The sequence below is a fragment of the Mytilus californianus genome, unplaced genomic scaffold, assembly GCF_021869535.1.
Source record: "Mytilus californianus isolate M0D057914Y unplaced genomic scaffold, xbMytCali1.0.p SCAF_12, whole genome shotgun sequence".
In the NCBI taxonomy this organism is placed as follows: Eukaryota; Metazoa; Mollusca; class Bivalvia; order Mytilida; family Mytilidae; genus Mytilus; species Mytilus californianus.
The window spans coordinates 6,216,609-6,227,781 of record NW_026262604.1 but is presented as its reverse complement, the minus strand read 5'-3'; the positions used below and the strand labels follow the sequence as shown (position 1 = coordinate 6,227,781).

The 11,173-nt window shown below is 32.5% G+C and overlaps 1 protein-coding gene across 1 annotated transcript in view; it reads right to left on the bottom strand.

Moving 5' to 3' along the window:
* Positions 1–11,173, bottom strand: part of LOC127721259 (zinc finger protein ZFP2-like) — a 31,373-nt gene that overhangs the window by 5,476 nt on the left and 14,724 nt on the right. The gene's annotated exons all lie outside the window — the stretch shown is intronic.

Here is an 11,173-nt window from a genome sequence, read left to right as displayed (position 1 = left end):
AATATTACTTAATAGTAACTTCTAAAAATAAATTTACAGCTAATCATCTCAAGACAATCATCATTTCTTAATACATAATTTTCAAGCAGTGTAAGGGAGGTAATCAAACATATATATTACAGTATTCTTTAAATGGAATTGGATTACCTCCCTTACACTGCTTTTAAATTGTCTAAATTGTCCATCAACCAGAAAAACCCTTTTTTTCCTCTTTTTTGCTCCTAATTGCTAAATGATGTGAGCCATAACCACACCCCCCCCCCCCCCAAATAACCATCCCTTTGTGGTATGGAAACTTGTGGTATAAGAGAGAGATTCATACACTTAAAAACAAGTTATTGTCTGGAAACTACAAAAATGCTTATTTGGGCCCCTTTTTTGGCCATTATTCCTAAACCTTTGGGACCATAACCCCCAAAATCAATCCCAACCTTCCTTTTGTGGTTATAAACATTGTGTTAAAATTTTATTGATTTCTATTTACTTATACTAAAGTTATTATCCGGAAACCTTCTCTTCGGACGACGCTGACGAAAACGACGACGACAAGATACCAATATACGACCAAACAATTTTTAATGTTTGCGGTCGTATAAAAAGTAAGGAATTTGAAAAAATATTGAGGGGCTGCTTATCAAGTACCTATGGTTATGTTATGGTTTCTTTATACTTATTTCTACGTAGTGTTTAACTTTTTCACAAAAGATGCAACAATGTTCTTTCCGCTGATTTAAAGCATTTACAGACCAGTTTTGAACCATGGAAATATTATATTGACATTATGATAATAATTCTTTTGTTGCACAAGAGACACATGTATAAAGTAGGGTGCCCAGTCAACAAATTTGATCGATTTTGGGTTGACGCAATAACACACAGATGTATATTACCCTTCCCTAGATTTTCCATCAAACATGATGGAATTTTGTGATGGAAAAAATGCCATCACATTCCATCATGTTGATGGAGTATTGGAACAACTTTCCATCAACTTTCCATCAATGCTGGAAAATGGTTGATGGAAAAGGTTTGATGGAATTTGTGTTCATGTTGATGGAAAATTGATGGCATAATTTCCATCTGATGGTATTTTTGCCATCTGATGGATAATTGATGGTATTTTTGCCATCTGATGGAAAACTGATGGTAATTTTGCCATCAGATGGAAAACCAATGGAATATTTCCATTACATGTAAAATGCATGGAAACTTGATGGAGAATTGACCATCAGATGGAATTTGATGGATGAGTAAGGAGAATGTCTTTAGAAAATCTTTCCATTTATGGCATTTTCTGTGATTTAATAAAACAATATTTGTTCTCTGTCGTCTATAGGTAGTCCTGTTACATGTGTGTATCTTTTCGTTCAGTGTCCCATTGAACTCGCTGTCCTTAAAGTTGAATTAGTTGATGGCAAATTCTGCAAAATAAAAGTAAAAGAATCTAGCATATAAAAGAATAAGTTAACATTGTACAGATATAAAGTTAGTTAGTTACATTTGTTGTCAATTCTGAAATTATCAAATGAAAATAACACTTTTTGAAAAAATTTGTATTAATGTGTCACTTGCAGGGTCAATTTCTAAGAGTGTCAAATCCTTCTAGAAATTTAATATTCAGAGGTGGATTTAGGAAAGTGGGCTCCCCCTTTCTGAGCTTTAGAGCTACATAACTTATTAAATAGAAGTTTTATAAGTCTTACTCCTAATGTTGACTTAATTGCCACCACCACCACCCTGGTTCAGCAGCTGAAATATAACTGTACAATACATTAAACCTCATGTCAGTACTAAATTATCATCATTATATATAATAAGTGACTGTCCCTAGAAATAAAGAGGTTGTCCTTTCTTTTTTGTTTAATATTTGTTTTTCATAATCATTGTACTATAACATAATGGGTCTTGCCCATGTTTTATATCATACTTTTGGTGGGTAGTGTATATACTATACATGTATATATAAAGATATATTATTTTACCATTTGTGGATATATAAATGTCATATTGTCAGTCACACCACAGATCTCTAATTTTATAGCAAAATTACTTTTTCAGAAGTACTATTTTATAAAACAAATAATGTTTTAAAATGATACAAAATATGACTCATGTCCTACACAATTTTATGATATGTATATGCATATTTTTTTGTGTCATTTGGTCTCTTGTGGAGAGTTGTCTCATTGGCAAGCATACCACATCTTCTTTATTAATACTTTTTATAAATCTATGACCTTCTTTTTTTCTTGACTCTTAAAAGTTAATAAAACACTTTAAATGTCACTACTTTGAACTAAAAGATCATGCACATATATTCAAAATTGTGGAAATTCTAATACATTGTACTTACCAAAAGATATAATCCAAAATATGTTTACACCCGAGACGTCCCAAAAATATATATAGGCGGTGCTCCTATCATTGGCGGTAACACTACACAGTTTTGTACATACACATGGCGACATGAAACACAATCGGAAATCCATTTTACGATATCAAATGTTTCATAATGGAGTGGAAAATATCGTGCGCCACGTGGGCGCTTACATTTGTCACTCTATGCACCATTTCTGGTCGAAAAGGGCAATTGGCGCAAGGCGGACGTTCTTCCCAATAACTGTCTTTAATAATTTATTTAAACGGCTGTCAAGTTCCCATTAAAAAAAATTGACCTGTATTTATTTTAATGTCAGATCCTTAAACTCCCATCAAAATTAGATACTAGTACTTACTACTAGCAAACTTGTTGGCCATTTTTAATGGCTGCTTAGATTGTTAAATTACCAAAATTATCGAAATTGTTCCCAAACCCACCCCTCATGTTCACTAATACCCTTAACCCTCTTGCTGCCAAAGGGACATTTATGGCTTCTACACACAAATCTTGTTGATTGTGTAGAACGTCAAAGGTCCATGGTAACGTCACAATACTGAGGGGCACTGACAACGCCAAAAGACAGCGCCAAAAGGACGATGTTGCCGGGAATGAAGCAAACTGAATAAAATGCATTATTTGTATACTTAAAACGGATGTCAAAAAATGATACAGGATCATAAGCGTGTTAGTACTATAGTACCAACTTATTTAACGTGTTTACTAATTATCTAGTTCGTCAATTTCATGTAAAATGTTGCATACTTTCGAGAAATTTGTTAAACGTTTTTTTCATACATCTTTCAATCAGAATATCTCATATAATAATCGCATTCCTAATAAATAATCATAGAAAAGGTAACTGTTATACTTGATTACGCGAAATATTAATATTCACAATACACGCTTAATTTAAAGAGAACTGGAAAATTTCTTTAGGGCTCAAATGCCGCGATTGAATTCTCAGTGAAGATTTTTTTTTGTAAAAGTACACAAATGTTTCCCGATATACTTGTATTGCCATACGATATTTCAATACATTTTATACCCGTTTCATCATTGAAGCACTAATCTAAAAATATTTATTTTCATTCGAAATGGGGATGTTAAATTAGTAGGTGAACCAATGATTTTTTTTCCTATCCTACATATCATCCTTTCCCGGTGGCAACCTCAATTTTCAGCCATTCATGACGGATCTTTTACTTTGTAGGACCCACTGAGCAACAGATTTAATGTACATTAAATTTCAGACGTCCTTAATATTGCATGAAATACTTGCCACTGAACGTTGAGAAGAGAACAATTTATCAATCAACAGATTTTAAAAGATATTTCGTGTATGCCAATTACAGTGTGTACTTCATCATAGAAAATGAAAATGATTTATTATTGATTCAGGTTCATTTGTAGACAATAGAAATTTATTTTAGAGATTTTTTTCCCTCGCTTTTCTGTTTTTTTTTTTTTAAATTCGTATTTTCAAACATTGCTCTAACTTTTGAGCAATAAGTGGTCAACAAAATAATAATAAACATGATTAAAAAACAAACAAAATGAATATGGACAATAACGTCTATAAAAATTATTTTCTCGCCTACCGAAACAAGGCTTGGAATGAAAATTTTGATCTGACACGTTTGATACTTTACAACAAGAAGTAGTTCATAGAATCGGCTGTCCGGAGTTTTTATTTAATTTTATTTGTACACGCATTGTTTTTAGTTTTACTTTTATTGATGACCGTTGTTTTGTTTATATAATTGAGAGATTTTTTAACTGTATTTATCAATTATAACAAGGTTTACTAAGCTAATCGGATAACAAGGATAAATATACTTTAGTATTTTAGAGGTATTTAAGAATCAGTTATGTATTTCACTTGACAAAGATAAAACAAAAGCGCTTATAAAGCTAGTAGCAATGGGTATATTATTTTCATTTTTTTTAAAGACAAGAAAGCAAGGAAAAAAACTCGGCAGCAAGAGGGTTAAGCATTTCATTGTCTTAATTCAATAATTGTATTTAGATACACATTGTTCACCATGGCTTAACGATGCTCCCTGTTCAGTTTCAAATATTATATTAGGCCTAAAATAAAATATTGTGTGTTTCCCCAATCCCTACCGACCCTGCAACATTGTGCAAAAACGGGTCCGACCTGAGACTACTATAACATGTGTTATAGTAGTCTCAGGTCTGACTCATAAAATTTTATTGTCAAAACTAAGTCAAATATTATTTTATTCAGTTCCAATTTTCAGGCTTGCCAGATCGACCAATATTGATACAGCTTTTTGGAAAAAATAAAATTATTTCCCTACCTACCTACCCACACCTGGCTTGGCGGTGTCAGATTGGGGAAACAAACAATATATTAATTTAGGCATAATAAAAATCAGATATAAAGGATACATGTTAAGTTCTTCTCCTTTCTGTAATTAAATTTGCTGTCTCTGTACTTCCAACTAGTATTGCTGAGTAAATGTAACTGGAATCTGCATGCAATCTAATCTGTTCACTATCAAAATTGGCAGCTCCATTTTAAAATCATTAAATCCCCTAAAAGTAAAAAAAAAATCCACAAAGAATCAATTGTTCAAGACGTTTTGAAGCAATAAATTCAATAGAAATATTATTGCATGTTTATACAGTACATTGGAAGTCATTTGGATTCAAATTAATTACCCTCCCCCTTTTTTTATCCCCTGAAGATTAAAAACCGGCGACTTATTATTTTCACCAAATAACCATTCACACAACTCAATATTTTTTTACATGTCTACCAGTTATGCCTGTAATGTGACAACAAGATTATTCATTGTCAAAAACTCATGTTAAAAATAAATATAATTTTCAGTTTATGATCTCAGACTTTCTGATGTTGATTTGCTCAAATAAAAACAATAAAAAAATCATAGTTCTTCAATGAATTATAATTTATAATCATAATATACACATGTTGAATTAAATTTCTAATGCACTTATCTGAAAACATCTGCATCGGATTTTCCAGCATCGGATTTTCAAGTTTGATCTCCATATCAGCGTAATCACATTTTGATGACGTGTTTCTCAAGTGCGCTAACGTCGAAGTGACAATCTCGCCCCATATTATATCGACCAGAAGTTGATCCGTTCCCGTACCGGTATTATGAAAATAGATCAAGGGTGTCGCATAAAAATATTACAACTGGCCAGTTTTAAATAAAAGAAAAAAACAACGTTAATTTAATCGGCACAGGGTGCATGCGGATGAACTATTGGCCGCATTATCTAGAACGGTATTTTCTAGGGTCGAACTGTTCAGTACAATTACAAAAACACGCGGTCATGATTTGTTTACATTTTACACAAGTTGAGAAACCAATGTTTCACGATGTCGATCATTGATCTGATAATTAATAGAAACGCACTTATGTGAACTTGGGAGAAAATCAGAAGCGCCCCAGCTTGTCTGGCAAAACAGCCGTTGGCGTTTCTCGAGTTCCCCGTCGTTTATATCGCGAAAATCTCGGCATTTTTCTTACTTTGAAATACGGTCAAACTGAAATTCGTAATTCTTCCATGAACAGGAAGTTCAGCTAGCTGTGTAAACTGTAAAAATTAAGTGACCCATTAAGTGCATGGCTTCACCTGACAGCTTTGGTGTCAAACACATTGTTAATTAAACACTTTGTCTATATCAAAAATGTTAGCCAAAAAAAAAAAAGAGTTACTTCCCCTTTTTTATCACCTTTTCACAATATATTCCGTTTATTTATGGGGTTTTTTTCGCAATTAAATAAATATAAAACAAATTGAATGCAAATGCATATTAGAATATTTCTTTTAATTATTTTTAACCTGAAAACACTTATAATATAAATATTTTGAAAACTGTTTTTTTCATCTTGACCTCCATTCATTGCTCTATCAAGTGCTTTAAAATAATAATTCAAATTGCTTTTTTATAAGTTTGCATAAGATCCTAAAGATGAGTAACTACCAGGTTAACTTTATGAAAGTCATTAGCCACTAAATAATTAAATTCAGCTGTAGTGTGAACGTGTTATTAGTCACTATTAATGACCCGAGATTTTTAAAGCTAAACATAAAAAATTGTGCCAAAAGTATTGAATTTTATTACTCCCCTTCAACTGAAACTTGATTTTACCTTAGTGCCTGAGTTTTATTTTAGTTTAATTGCCCTTTTTTCAATGAAATTTTACGAATAAGATTGTCATTTTTCTGACTAGAGCACCCTGCCCTTTTTAAATCCTGGCTAGAACACTGTATCTTCATGTGAATGTGAATATATATATATTTAACAAACAATAGTTAATTTCAGTCCCAAAGATTTTCTTTTTTATTTGGTTGAATTTGTAATACAGATTATATTTTTTCTTAAGTCCCAATACCAGGAATCATCCAGGCCCTTTTTTTTTCCATTCAGATAGAATTTGTAAATGTCCTGAAAGTTGGATGAATGATGATCGAAAAGTCCTGATATATTCTGGTTTATATAATATGATTTTTGAAAGTCTTGAGATATCCTGAGAATTCCCCCAGTTTTAAGCTGCTTGATTTGAAAGTCCTGACATTTTCTGGAATTCTCCCATTAAGTTTTTTTCTAAAAAAAGGACTTATAGCCTAACAGGATATTTTCAGGATATCCCAGGATAATCTTGAGATATCCTTATTATAAAAGTTGTCAGGATTTATTTCTACAAGGGGTGTATGCATCATTTGATGGAAAATGTAAAAATAAAAGTATTGGTTACAGAACAGTCATATAAATGTGACAAAAAGTAATTTTAACAAAAAATAATATGTCACATTTAATAAGTTTACACTGGTTGAAATAAAAACCAAAGTATTCTTGAAATCCTTTCCTGTTACAAGATATATACAAGGTATTGCACAGTTTTGGAAATTGTTTGTTGCAACTTTCTAGCAAACAAACTCTTTCTTGCAGCATTGCAGAAAAATACTGCATCTTTCTCATGAACAAATATTATTTCAGTAACATTGAGAGATTATGTTACAAGTTACAGCTGCAACAACATGTAACTTTCTTGCTAGTACTTCTTGTAAAGAAATTTGTTTGCTCCAATATAATAGAAAACTTTTTACCTCAGTAAGGGATGTTAAATTTTCAGACACAATTATGCTGAAATTTTCTAAGTTTTTTACAATCAAGCAAAATGACAGAGTTTAAATACCATCACACTTTCCATCAACAAAATATTCTAAGTCCAAATTCCATCTCACTTTCCATCAAAGAAAATGTTTAAGTCCAATTTCCATCAAAATTCCTTCATTTCCATCCTATTTTCCATCAGGTGGAATAAATGCCATCATGTTTTCCATCAGAGGGTAAAAATGCCATCCAATTTTCCATCAGGGGTTAAAGATGCCATCAAATTTTCCATCAAAAGAATGGGGATGGAAATAAAATTCCTAATTTCCATCATCCTTTGATGGATTTTTTTGGTTTAGGATGGAATTCCATCAAGTACCATCAACTTTCCATCAATTGTCCATCAAGTGTTGATGGAAAATGAAGAAATTGATGGAAGATCTAGGGAAGGGATGATATCATAGGAAAGAGGAGAAAAAGACTCATTGAAAGAATGATGATGTGATTCTCTGCAATGGTCACGATTTTCTTAAGTTTGGATCAAAGGTCAAATAGTTTTGTTTCAAGGAAAACGTAGAGACTGTTTTAGACAGCTGGCCGCCCCTACATGGCTTCGAGATTGACATTTGTACTGATAGGGTGCACATTTACAATTTTCACTCAGCTGTTATCTAACAGTGACCATGACCTATTAAAGTTTCCAAATTTGGAATTTTTTCATAAGATTCGATATAAATGATTCAGAGATGTGTTTTAGATATTAACATTCATAAGTTGCCTTTTTTTTTTGTCTTTTGATAGAAGGTGTTCGTATGTATTTGTGTGTAAACATCATTGTCGTTCCATCATGCATTTATATTAAATGATTATATTGTTCATTTGTATAGATGTTTTGTTCAGCTTTAAATACACAATGCATTCTTACATTCTTAATTTTTTTTTAAAGGGGAGCTACATTATGTTTTAGGGTTTGTAATTTTTTGGGGGGCGGGATGATAAGCTTCTGTGCAAATTTCATAACAATCCATTGATGTTAACAAACTTACAATAGTCTTAAATTTTAAAATAAATATGGAATGTGTACATAGGGACACAGATGATGCCCCCGCTAGCATAAAACATAATAAAGGGACATAACTCAAGAACTGTAAAAGTGACACCTCCAAAAATTGGAAGTTAAACTGAGTTAAGTGGTAATTAGCATTATATGTACATTTCATTAAACAAAATATACTATAAGGTTATAAAGGGACAAAACTGAAGAACATTATTCAAAGTGCTTGTAAGCACCAATGGGTAAAGATTGTTTAAATTTTTGCAGTGGTTAAATTTGTTTGAGCAGTTTCTAAGGAGAAGATTTTTGTAAAAGATTACAAAAAATTAAGAAAAATTGTTAAAGTAAAAATTGACTATAAAGGGCAATAACTCCTTAAGGAGTCAACTAACCATTTTGGTCATGTTGATTTATTTGTAGATCTTACTTTGCTGAACATTATTGCTGTTTACAGTTTATCTCTATCTATAACATTATATTCAAGATAATAACCAATAAAATGCTCCGCAGGGCGCAGCTTGATACGACCGCAGAGGTCGAACCCTGAACAGTTAGGGCAAGTATGGACACAACATTCAAGCTTGATACAGCTTTGCATTTGGATTGTAATTAAATATTTGACACAGCATAGGTTTCTGACACAGAATGAATGTGGTCTAAGAACTTAAAAATTTTAAACTGAACATTCACCTATTATGGTCCAATATCCAAAATCTAAATAATGGTTAGATTCAGCATATCAAAGAACCCCAAGAATTCAATTTTTGATGACATCAAACAAAGTTTAATTTTGGACCCTTTTGACCTCAATGTGGACAAAGTTGATAACGGGGCCCAAAAATCAAAAATCTAAATACATGGTTAGATTCAGCATATCAAAGAACCCCATATATTCAATTTTTGTTGAAATCAAACAAAGTTTAATTTTGGACCCCGATTTGGACCAACTTGAAAACTGGGCCCATAATCAAAAATCTAAATACATGTTTAGATTCAGCATATCAAAGAACCCTAAGAATTCAATTTTTGTTAAAATCAAACTAAGTTTAATTTTGGACCCTTTGGACCTTAATGTAGACCAATTTGAAAACGGAACCAAAAATTAAGAATCTAAATACACGGTTAGATTCGGAATATCAAAGAACCCCATTAATTCAATTTTTGATGAATTCAAACAAAGTTTAATTTTGGACCCTTTGGACCTCAATGTGGACCAATTTAAAAACGGGGCCCAAAATCCAACAAGAGTGGACACACTGAAATGTCTCGCCTTCTTTACTAACCATTGATATTATGTTGATAGTCCTAAATGAAAGCTTTACTACAACTATTACATAAACTTAACATGATCCAAGAAAATGAAGTCAAGGTCATATAAACCAAACGAGAAATACATGTACACCTTACAATCATTCAATTCACTAAATATAGTTGACCTATTGCTTATAGTTTCTAAGAAACAGACTTAACCAAGAAAACTAAACATTGACCAATGAATCGTGAAAATGACGTCAAAGTCAGATGAACCATGCCAGGCAGACATGAACAGCTTACAATCCTTCCATACAACAAATATAGCTGACCTATTGCTTATAGTTTAAGAAAAACAGACCGAAACACAAAAACTTAACACTGAGCAATGAACCGTGAAAATGAGGTCAAGGTCAAATAAAACCTGCGAGACTGACATGTACATCATAGAATATTTCCATACACCAAATATAGTTGACTTATTGCATATATACAGTATAAGAAAAAAGACCAAAACTCAAAAACTTAACTTTGACCACTGAACCATGAAAATGAGGTCAAAGTCAGATGACACCTGCCAGTTGGACATGTACACCTTACAATCATTCCATACACCAAATATAGTAGACCTATAGCATACAGTATAAGAAAAACGGACCAAAACAGAAAAACTTAACTATAACCACTGAACCATGAAAATGAGGTCAAGGTCAGATGACACCTGCCAGCTAGACATGTACACCTTACAATCCTTCCATACACCGAATATAGTAGACCTATTGCTTATAGTATCTGAGATATGGACTTGACCACCAAAACTTAACCTTGTTCATTGATCCATGAAATGAGGTCGAGGTCAAGTGAAAACTGTGTGACGGGCATGAGGACCTAGCAAGGTACGCACATACCAAATATAGTTATCCTATTACTTATAATAAGAGAGAATCTAACATTACAAAAAATCTTAACTTTTTTTTCAAGTAGTCACTGAACCATGAAAATGAGGTCAAGGACATTGGACATGTGACTGACGGAAACTTCGTAACATGAGGCATCCATATACAAAGTATGAAGCATCCAGACCTTCCACCTTCTAAAATATAAAGCTTTTAAGAAGTTAGCTAACGCCGCCGCCGCCGGATCACTATCCCTATGTCGAGCTTTCTGCGACAAAAGTCGCAGGCTCGACAAAAACTAAATACACGGTTAGATTCAGCATATTAAAGGACCCCAAGAATTCATGAATAAAACCCCATTGAAATTGGTCAAGAAATAAGCAATTTATATGAAGTATCTTCTTTTGCACAATACTGTGCAATTAAATATTTCTTGCTATTGCGCAATACTGTACAATTGACAATTTCTTGCT